The sequence below is a fragment of the Eriocheir sinensis genome, chromosome 53, assembly GCF_024679095.1.
Source record: "Eriocheir sinensis breed Jianghai 21 chromosome 53, ASM2467909v1, whole genome shotgun sequence".
Taxonomy (NCBI): domain Eukaryota; kingdom Metazoa; phylum Arthropoda; class Malacostraca; order Decapoda; family Varunidae; genus Eriocheir; species Eriocheir sinensis.
The window spans coordinates 3584518-3595157 of NC_066561.1; positions in this window are offsets into that span (position 1 = coordinate 3584518).

Consider the following 10640-nt stretch of genomic DNA (forward strand, 5'->3'; position numbering starts at 1 on the left):
GAAGGAGAAAAAGTGTTTATGGGGATTGAACGAAGGAGAAAAAGTGTTTATAGGGATTGAACGGAGGAGAAAAAGTGTTTATGGGGATTGAACGAAGGAGAAAAAGTGTTTATGGGGATTGAACGAAGGAGAAAGTGTTTATGGGGATTCAACGGAGGAGAAAAAGTGTTTATAGGGATTCAACGAAGGAGAAAGTGTTTATGGGGATTGAACGGAGGAGAAAAAGTGTTTATAGGGATTCAACGAAGGAGAAAAAGTGTTTATAGGGATTGAACGAAGGAGAAAAAGTGTTTATAGGGATTGAACGGAGGAGAAAAAGTGTTTATGGGGATTGAACGAAGGAGAAAAAGTGTTTATAGGGATTGAACGGAGGAGAAAAAGTGTTTATGGGGATTCAACGGAGGAGAAAAAGTGTTTATAGGGATTGAACGGAGGAGAAAAAGTGTTTATGGGGATTGAACGAAGGAGAAAAAGTGTTTATAGGGATTGAACGGAGGAGAAAAAGTGTTTATGGGGATTCAACGGAGGAGAAAAAGTGTTTATAGGGATTGAACGGAGGAGAAAAAGTGTTTATGGGGATTGAACGAAGGAGAAAAAGTGTTTATAGGGATTGAACGGAGGAGAAAAAGTGTTTATGGGGATTCAACGGAGGAGAAAAAGTGTTTATAGGGATTCAACGAAGGAGAAAGTGTTTATGGGGATTGAACGGAGGAGAAAAAGTGTTTATAGGGATTCAACGAAGGAGAAAAAGTGTTTATGGGGATTGAACGGAGGAGAAAAAGTGTTTATAGGGATTCAACGAAGGAGAAAAAGTGTTTATGGGGATTGAACGAAGGAGAAAAAGTGTTTATAGGGATTCAACGAAGGAGAAAAAGTGTTTATGGGGATTGAACGGAGGAGAAAAAGTGTTTATGGGGATTCAACGAAGGAGAAAAAGTGTTTATGGGGATTCAACGAAGGAGAAAAAGTGTTTATGGGGATTCAACGAAGGAGAAAAAGTGTTTATGGGGATTCAACGGAGGAGAAAAAGTGTTTACAAAGTGCCGTTGGTTTAAGAGTTGATAATAAATGGCATCTCTTATAGGCCTACGGGAAAAGATTTATTAGTTTTCACAGTAATAGTTCGACGCAAGAAAAAGTAACTGGAATTGACATAAACGAAGGAAAAAAAGTGTTTATAAAGTGCCGTTGGTTTAAGAGTTGATAATAAATGGCATCTCTTATACGGGAAAAGACTTATTAATTTGTCGCACGTAGGTCAAGAAAAATAATTAACTGGAAGTGAAGTAAGTGGAATCCAACAAAGACGAGGAACATTTAGAGTCTGCCGTTGGTTTCCTAGTTGATAAAATGAGAGAATAGGGAAGAAACTTTTATCAATATTCAGTTAGTATGGTCCAAGTAACCCTTGAAAAAAAAAATTTGGAAAAATGTGGAATTTAATCAACTTAGGCGAAGAGCAGTTGGAAGTTGCCGTTGGTATTTGAATCAGTAACAATCATCATGAGGGGAAGGGGAGGAGATGGTGCAGGGAAGAGATGGGACAGGGAGTATATCATGAAGGGAAGGGGAGGAGATGGTGCAGGGAAGAGATGGGACAGGGAGTATATCACGATGGGAAGGGGAGGAGATGGTGCAGGGAAGAGATGGGACAGGGAGTATATCACGAAGGGAAGGGGAGGAGATGGTGCAGGGAAGAGATGGGACAGGGAGTATATCACGATGGGAAGGAAAATAATATATACAAGAGGGAAGAGGAGGAAGAGGAGTGGAGTGGCCGTAGATAACATAAGTCAATAAATCACTTTTACTGGAAGAGAGATATATTAGATTCCACAGCATAGTTAATATAGTATGGCGCAAATAGGCTATTAAAAAAGGCAAATGGAAATGGAATGAGTGGAATCCATCGAAGGAGAAGAAGAGTTTACAGGCTGCCGTTGGTTTGAGTTGGTAGAAAATGACAAAAGTCTATGTCTGGTATTACAAGACACTTTGCCATCTCACATCAGCTATTTCTAAAGGTCAAAGAGGGGATCAATCGGGTTTAATTGAGTGGTTCTTTAAGTTCATGGTACAGAAGAAGGGTCACACTACCACCAGGGTCATAAAACTACCTCTGGAAATGTGCACAACTCCTACGAAAGCCTTGGCAAATATGTGTTACTGGGCGGGGAAATGTCTTGTGATACGACCCTACATATATCAAGTCAAGTCAATCTGCCTTCAAAACTGCGACCAGCAAGCGCAGGGGGCGGTTTGGGGCGGAGCAGCGGGATGACGTCACTTGGAGCCAGTTCAGGGGTGACTAAAGTTGCGGCCGTGCGCCTTCTTTCACCGCGCATTCAGGCAAGACACTGACGAAAAAATATCCCTTTTTTATTGTGCTATTGCGTGACTGTAATTCCAATGCCTACGAACGGCGGTGTGGGGTGTGAGGGGGGTCATGTTGAAGTGATTGATTTAAGATAGTCCGTCTTTCTTCGTTTTCTCTAAATCCCTGTTTCTACATTCTCTAGTTTGGCTCCAAGCAACGTCACGCATAAGCCACGCCTCGGCCGTGTCTCCTCCCACAAACCTGCGTGTGACTTGACTTGGTATATATAGACTTTGGTAAGTGACATCTCATAAGACCGAAGGATGGGAGGAACAGGCGAAAAATAACTCAAAGAAGGTGCAAGACTGTTTACAAGATGACGTTTGTTAATTCCTGAGTTGGTAATAATTGACATCTCTTAAACGGTCGACGGATGGGACGGACAGGCGGCAAATGAAACCGTTCTCGCGATCTATTAATGAAGTGACCACCGACGATACAGACTCTTGTAGCCTTCTTAGATCCTTGTGTATCCTTCTGTATCCTTTGATCTATCCTACTCTCCCTTAACACTCGCTCCCTTTCTTCTCCCACCATCTCTATGTATCCTTACTATCCTATCTTGTGTATCCTTTCTATATATCCTTATGTCCTCTGCACCTCTATCTCTCCTGTATCTTGTGTATCCTTAACCCATCCTTCTCTTCCTTAACCCACGACCCTCCTCTCCAAACCTCTCAATCTGTATATAATTTTGTATCCTTTAACATAGCCTCCTCTCTTCTTCCTCTCCTTCTCCCACTCATCCTTTTCTCCGTTTCTCTCTTTCCTTCTCACCCCTTCCTCCTCTTCTCTCTATCTCTGTATGTGTATCCTTAATGTATCCTCGTGTTTGCTGTGTATCCTTTAACCCAGCCTCCTCTTCCTTTATCCAAGCTCCTCCTCTCCTTCTCTCTCTATCCTTCTCTCTCCTTCCACCCCTTCCCTTTCTCCCTTTCTCTCCCAGCCTCTCTCTCCCTCTTCTCTCTCCCAACCCTCCCAGCCTCTCCATCCTTCTTTTCCTCTCTCCTTCCCTCTTACTCTCCTCCTCTCTCTATCCCTCTCTCTCCTTCTCACCCTCCCCTCTCTCCCTTACTCTCCCAGCCTCTCTCTCCCTCTTCTCTCTCTCTCCCAACCCTCCCAGCCTCTCCATCCTTCTTTTCCTCTCTCCTTCCCTCTTACTCTCCTCCTCTCTCTATCCCTCTCTCTCCTTCTCACCTTCCCTCTCTCCCTTACTCTCCCAGCCTCTCTCTCCCTCTTCTCTCTCTCTCCTAACCCTCCCAGCCTCTCCATCCTTCTTTTCCTCTCTCCTTCCTTCTTACTCTTCCCCTCTCCCTTCCTCTCCCACTCCCTTACTCTCAGCCTCTCCTTCCCATCCCCTCTCCCTCTCTCTTCATCTCCCACCTTCCTGCAGCCTCCCTTGCCCTCTCTCTTTACCTCTCCCATCCTCCCAGCCTCTCCATCCTTCTTTTCCTCTCCCCTTCCCTCTTACTCTCCCCCTCTCCCTCTCTCTTCATCTCCCATCCTCCCAGCATCCCTTGCTCTCTCTCTCTCCCTCTCCCATCCTCCCAGCCTCTCTCTATTCATCTCCCCTCCCTATCCTTCCTCCTCTACCCCTCTCCCCCTCTCCACCTTCAACTCCCTCGATCTCCCCCCACCCTCTCCCTATCATTCCCTCCCCCCCTCCCCCCCTCCCCCCCCTGGCTAAAGTGCACAGGCTCGATTCTAAACAAACACTCTCTCAGACACTCGCCAACTTACAAGCTACTACGCGAGAGAGAGAGAGAGAGAGAGAGAGAGAGAGAGAGAGAGTATCCGGGATGGTTAGTATTATAGGTCTTCTTAATGCAAGCTCTTACCCGTGTGATAACCCTATCTCTCTCTCTCTCTCTGCCATTCATCCCTGTCTACTACGATGCCACTCTTTTTTTTTTCCTCCTCCTCCTCCTCCTCCTCCTCCTCCTCCTAATCCGCCTCCTCCTCTTTTCCCTCTTCTTTGTTTTGTTTTCTGATTTCTCTTTTTTTATTATTATTTTTTATTATTATTTGTGTCCGAGTGGGTTTTTTTCTTCAGTCATTCTCTTTCGTGTTTGTCTTTTCTACTAACACACACACACACACACACACACACACACACACACACACACACACACACACACACACACACACACATGGTTACACTGTTTACTCCCTTTCTCTTCTTCCTTTCCTCTATTCCTTTATTTTTTTTTATCTCCAAGGTCACGAACAAACAGGGTCACTCACACACTTTCCTTCCCTTCCTCCCTTATCTTACCTTTTCTCCTTTTCTCCCTCCCTCTCTTTCCTCCTCTTTCACTTTTCTCCCTCCCTGTCTTTCTCCCTCTTTCACACATTTCCCTTCCCTTCCTCCCTTATCTTCCCTTTTCTTCTTTTCTCCCTCCCTGTCTTTCTCCCTCTTTCACACATTTCCCTTCCCTTCCTCCCTTATCTTCCCTTTTCCTCCTTTTCTCCCTCCCTTTCTTTCCTCCTATCCCTATGGTTCCTCTTAGTTCTTTCTTTTTTCCTCCTTTCCTCCATCTCTTTTTTTCTTCTCCCTTTCTTCCCCTTTCTTCCCTTTTCATTGTCTCCCTACTTCTTTCCTCCCTCCCTTTCCTCCCTTTCTCCCTCCTCTCCTTCTTCCTATTCTTCCTTCCCTTAGTCTTGTTTCTCTCCTTTTTTCCCTTCCTTTCCTCTCTTCTCCTCTTTCTCTCTTTCCTTCACCTTTCTTCCCTCCCTCCTTCCCTTTTCCTCCTTTTTCCCCTTCCTTTCTTTCCTCTCTTCTCCTCTTCCCCTCTTTCCTTCCCCCTTTCCTTCCCTTCTCCTCGTTTTCCCCTTCTTTTCCTTCTTTCTTCTAATACATAAGCAGGAGCCTCTTTTCAAACCGAGTCATCCGCCACTGGAACAAACTCCCCTCAGAACCAGTCAGTGCGGTAACCATCAAACTCTTTCAAAATCGCTTCCACCGTCTCTTTCTTTGGTGACATTTGTTGCGTTAAGAGCGAGCTGAACTTACGTAGTGAAATTGACCTCTCTCTCTCTCTCTCTCTCTTGGCCGCTCTTCTCTATTGTCTTTTACGGGAGTGTTGGTAGCGGGTTTTATAGTTCTATTTATTTATACCATTGAGGTGTTTTCTTTGCTGTAAAAAATTAAAAAATGAAGCTTTAAATTTACTCTCCAGGTACAAAGTGACTGTCGGGAAGATTAAAACACTACACTTGGTTAACATCTATACTCTACATCAACTCTACATCTCGGTTTACATCTACTCAGTTTACATCTACTCTCCAGGAAAAAAAATGACTGTCGGAAAAGTTAAAACACTACACTCATTTTTTTCGTTTTCTTCTTTTCTTTCTTTTTTTTACCGGGGCGAAAATGCAATTGCCCGTCGAGGTGTTTCTTCCTCCTTTTCTCCCTCACTCCTCCCCTCCCTCCCTCCCTCCCTCCCTTCCTTCCTCCTCTTTCCCCTCCTTTCCCCTCACCCCGCGTCTCGGAGGGGAAACATTGGCGTCATCATTTAGGAGGAAAACAAGAGGCCCACTGTCCCCTTAGGCCTATACACCTCACCCACGGACGCACCCACCTGTCCTGCCCTTCCCCTCACCCACCTAAATACCCTCCCCACCTCTACTGACCCATCCCCTCACCCACCTACATACCCTTCCCCACCTAAATACCCAGCCATACACCATACCATCAAGGCCTACGAGAGGGGAGGCCTAGGCGATGGGGGGGCTGACCTGAGCCACTCATCAAGGTGAGGGTAAGGTTAGCCAGCACTCCTGAGTCCTCAGTTTCTTCCCAGGTCAGGTCGGGGTCACTGCGCCCTACTCTCCAGCCATCCCTTCCCGCAAAACAGTGTCTCTTAGTGGTTTATTTTTGCTATCAATGTTGTTTGGTTATGCCTAACACGTGTGCAGTTCCGAATTGCAAAGGAAACTACAGGAACGGCCTCAAAAGTGCATGTGTTTTCCTTCCCGAAAGATGAGGAACTCTCCCAAAAATGGCTGCGCGCTATCAGGAGGGAGGGACGGCTACACACCGAACAAGCCCAGCAGGTAAGTCCTTCTCATTTTCTTTTAACTTCATTCTTATATTTTAGGGACAAGAGAGAGAGAGAGAGAGAGAGAGAGAGAGAGAGAGAGAGAGAGAGAGAGAGAGAGACCTATTCAGGAAAACACATCACACATGACTTCATATGTATGTATGTATTTACACAGGTATGTATGTATATCTATATCTATATATGTATCTATATCCATCTTTATTTTTAACCATCTATCTATGTATCTATTACTTTTATAAATTCAATTACTCTATATATTTTATATATACATTATTTTTTGCAGGTGTGTGAGCTGCATTTTAGGCCCGAGGACATCATGCGAGAGGCGACGCACCTCGACGAGAAGACTGGAAGGAAACTTGGCGCTAGCTTGATGAAGATTCGCCTCCAGGATGGTGCTGTTCCTTCCCAATTACCTAACTGCCCAGACTATTTATCGGGACCTGCACACGTTAGAGAACGCCCCGACATGAAGAGAACGAGGAGGGAGCAATCCGCTATACAGGTGGCAATGGAGAGATGTATATGTGAAGTGTTTCTTCACCATTAACATTTAAGAAATAAACTAAGTACGGTTCTTTTTTTTTCTTGAAAATAAGCCTTATATAAGACAGCATCATGTTTTCATCAACAAAGTACAGTATCTAACACCAAATGAATATATGAAAAAGCAGTAAGAAGGGCAGCACTGTAGCCTTCATGTCATCAAGGGTGTCATTATATAGTGGGACACACGGAGGTGAAAAAAAGGAGAAGACACACAGCGCCGAGCGGGGAGAGGAGAGAAGAGCGGAGCGCGGGACCACACCTTGCTGACGTCACTCCCCATCGCCTAGGCCTCCCCTCTCGTAGGCCTTGATACCATGCAGGGTTGTTTGATTTAAATCATGTTGATTTAAATCACTGATTTAAATCAAGATTTAAGTCAAATGATTTTTTTTTAAATTACTGATTTAAATCAAAATTTATATTATTTGATTTTTTTAATGTCATTGATTTAAATTTTGATCTTATTGCTGAGAAACAACATAGAATGGAGATATTAACAAGGAAAACACTCTAACTTTGATATCAATATTTTCCCTTTCAGCTTCACAAAAATTTTTCCTGAGCTGGTCAGCCACACCTGGTCCGTCCAGTGTCCAGGGGCAGAACAAAACACTGGCCGCCTTTGTGACGGTATCTTGCTGAGGCAGAGTGATGCTTTTAAAACTATTTTACAACATGATGCACATGTTCTTTTATGTTGCCAATTTCCAAACCATGAGCCAATACATTTAGAATGTGTGCAGGGCAACCATGGGTTAGCAACTTCAGTTCATTTGCTTGTTGTAACTGTTTTCTCATCTTGTTGACATTGGCTGCATTAGATGCTTGAGTCTGTCCTCATATAGCATGAGTGTGTGTGTGTGTGTGTGTGTGTGTGTGTGTGTGTGTGTGTGTGTGTGTGTGTGTGTGTGTGTGTGTGTGAGTGAGTGAGTGAGTGAGTGAGTGAGTGAGTGTGTGTGTGTGTGTGTGTGTGTGTGTGTGTGTGTGAGTGGGTGAGTGCGTGAGTGTGTGTGTGCGTGAGTGAGTGTGTGTGTGTGTGTGTGTGTGTGTGTGTGTGTGTGTGTGTGTGTGTGTGTGTGTGTGTGTGTGTGTGTGTGTGTGTGTGTGTGTGACTGTGCGTCCACTGATCTAGACTCAGCTGCGTGCATGCCTAGCTCCAAGCTCCCCAAACCAGCGTCTTTCGCAGCCTACCTCCTGCGAGGCACATACTATGTACACAAGGACTCTAGGCTCCTTGCCGTACACACAAACACTTTGATGGCTCCCGCCAGTGCAACGTGTTTCGAAAGCGGCCGCGGCCCCGACACGGGCGGGACGCTGCGGCTGGTGCTGGAGCCGCCGTCGGTGCCCGCCAGGAAGAGGCGGCTCGGCAGCCACCCGTGTCTTCACGTGGATGACCACAACCGTGTGCTGGGTTCGGTGAACGGCCAGGAGTGCCTCGTCCAGCTGGACTCCGGGGCCCAGGTCACCGTCCTCTTCCACACCTTGGCCAAGAGGCTGGGGCTGATCACCGGCACGGAGCCCACCGAAAGGCAGGAGATCAGCCTCTGGATCGGCTCGCGGGTGCTGGACGTTATAGAGCTGAAGGCCGTCGCCATCAGTCTGGGGGGCGGCGTGGAGATGGTCGTCCCCGCCACTGTGTTTCCGGCGTGGCTGGAGGACATGTACGACGCAGACGAGGTCGTGCTGGACGCCCACCACCTGCGGCGTGGCCGCATGGTGCAGGTGTTTCGGCCTGACGGCAGCGACCTCTTCGTCTGCCGCCCGAAGCAGCTGCGGCGGAGGCCGAGGAAAACGGAGCGCTCCGTGGAGCCTGATGTCCTCTGGGTGCGGCAGGAGGGCAGCAAGGAGCGGGCCAGGCCCATGACGGTGCTGCTGGACACCGGCGCCCAAGGCTTCCACGTGTCTAAGAGACGCCGCAAGCTGCTCCTCGCGAGCAGGGAAGGCCGCAGGTTGCCCAAGCGGGTCGAGCTGGACTTGGGCGACGGCTGGCGCGTGAACGCCGCGCCGCTGGAGGAGGTGGCCTCCAACGACCATGACTTCATCATGGGGGTCTCCCTCCTGTGCAAGTACGGCGCCGTGCTGGACCACGCCCGCCACACGCTCGCCTTCAAGACCGGCTCCCAGTGGCGGGAGGTCAGCACACAAGGCCGCCAGCAGGCGGTGGTCAGCACACAAAGGTTCCACTAAGCGGCTCGTCGGGAACAAGGTGGTGGAGGCGAGAAAAGCGTGTGAGGATAACAGTTACATGGCACACTAAACACCGAGCCACAACTAGGTTCACAGGGAAGGGTGTGGCCAACACACCTCCAAGTAAAGGACAGAATTATGTTCATGGACGGTGAGCTTAGGTGTGATGAAGTTTACAGGAGCAGCCTTGAATTAGCCCACCGGCCTTGCAGACTCCTTATGTTCTTATCTTCTTCTTTTCTCTATCTATCTATCTCCATCTACCTCTAATACTTTTTAGGTGTACATTAAGAGTTTCCGGAGAGTAGGAGGCTGTGTCTGAGGGAACACTAATGACTTTGGGGGTTGACGCAACAAGTCCATATTTCTTTGAACATGTTGACTGACCACAAACACACAGCGGACAAGACTCTCCTTGTCAAGGTCCTTTGCTCTTTACCAGCTCGGCGTGAATTAGCCACAAGGCAATTCCTCGTGAGTGAAGCAACGGCATAAGCGGTTTTGTAATGTTTTCTCTTAATTTCATCGGTGATGCAACATTGCGGAACTTAAGAGTCGAAAGACTTCTCGTAAGAGGAGGGAGTTGAGACAATTGCCTTAGACTCCACTATGTCCGAGAACTGTGTGTGGGCACCCCACACGAGATGCACGCTTCATACGAGACAAAGGAGTCAGCTCAAGGGCAGAAAAAGGGAAAGAATCATGAAAAAAAAGCCCCCTACTCACTGCTCCCACAAGAGTCCAGAGGAGTGGCCGAAAGAGAGGTCAATTTCGGGAGGAGAGGTGTCCTGATACCCTCTTCTTGAAAAAGTTCAAGTCGTAGGCAGGAGGAAATACAGATGAAGGAAGATTGTTCCAGAGTTTACCAGCGTGAGGGATGAAAGAGTGAAAATGCTGATTAACTCGTGCGTAAGGGATTTGGACAGTAAAGGGATGAGCTTGAGTAGAAAGTCGTGTGCAGGGAGGCCGCGGGATGGGAGGGGGGAGGTATGCAATTAGCAAGTTCAGAAGAGAAGTCAGCGTGAAAATATCGATAGAAGATAGAAAGAGAGGCAACATGGCGGCGGAATTTAAGAGGTAGAAGACTATCAGTAGGAGGAGGAGAGCTGATGAGACGAAGAGCCTTAGACTCCACTCTGTCCAGAAGAGCTGTGTGAGTGGAGCCCCCCACCACGTGAGATGCATACTCCATACGAGGGTGGACAAGGCCCCTGTATATCGATAGCAACTGTGCGGGGGAGAAGAACTGGCGGAGACGGTACAGAACGCCCAACCTCGAGGAAGCTGATTTAGTGAGAGAGATGTGAAGTTTCCAGTTGAGATTTTGAGTTAAGGATAGACCAAGGATGTTTAACGTTGAAGAAGGTGACAGCTGAGTGTTGTCGAAGAATAGGGGATAGGTGTTTGGAAGATTGTGTCGAGTTGATAGGTGGAGAAATTGAGTTTTTGAGGCCTTG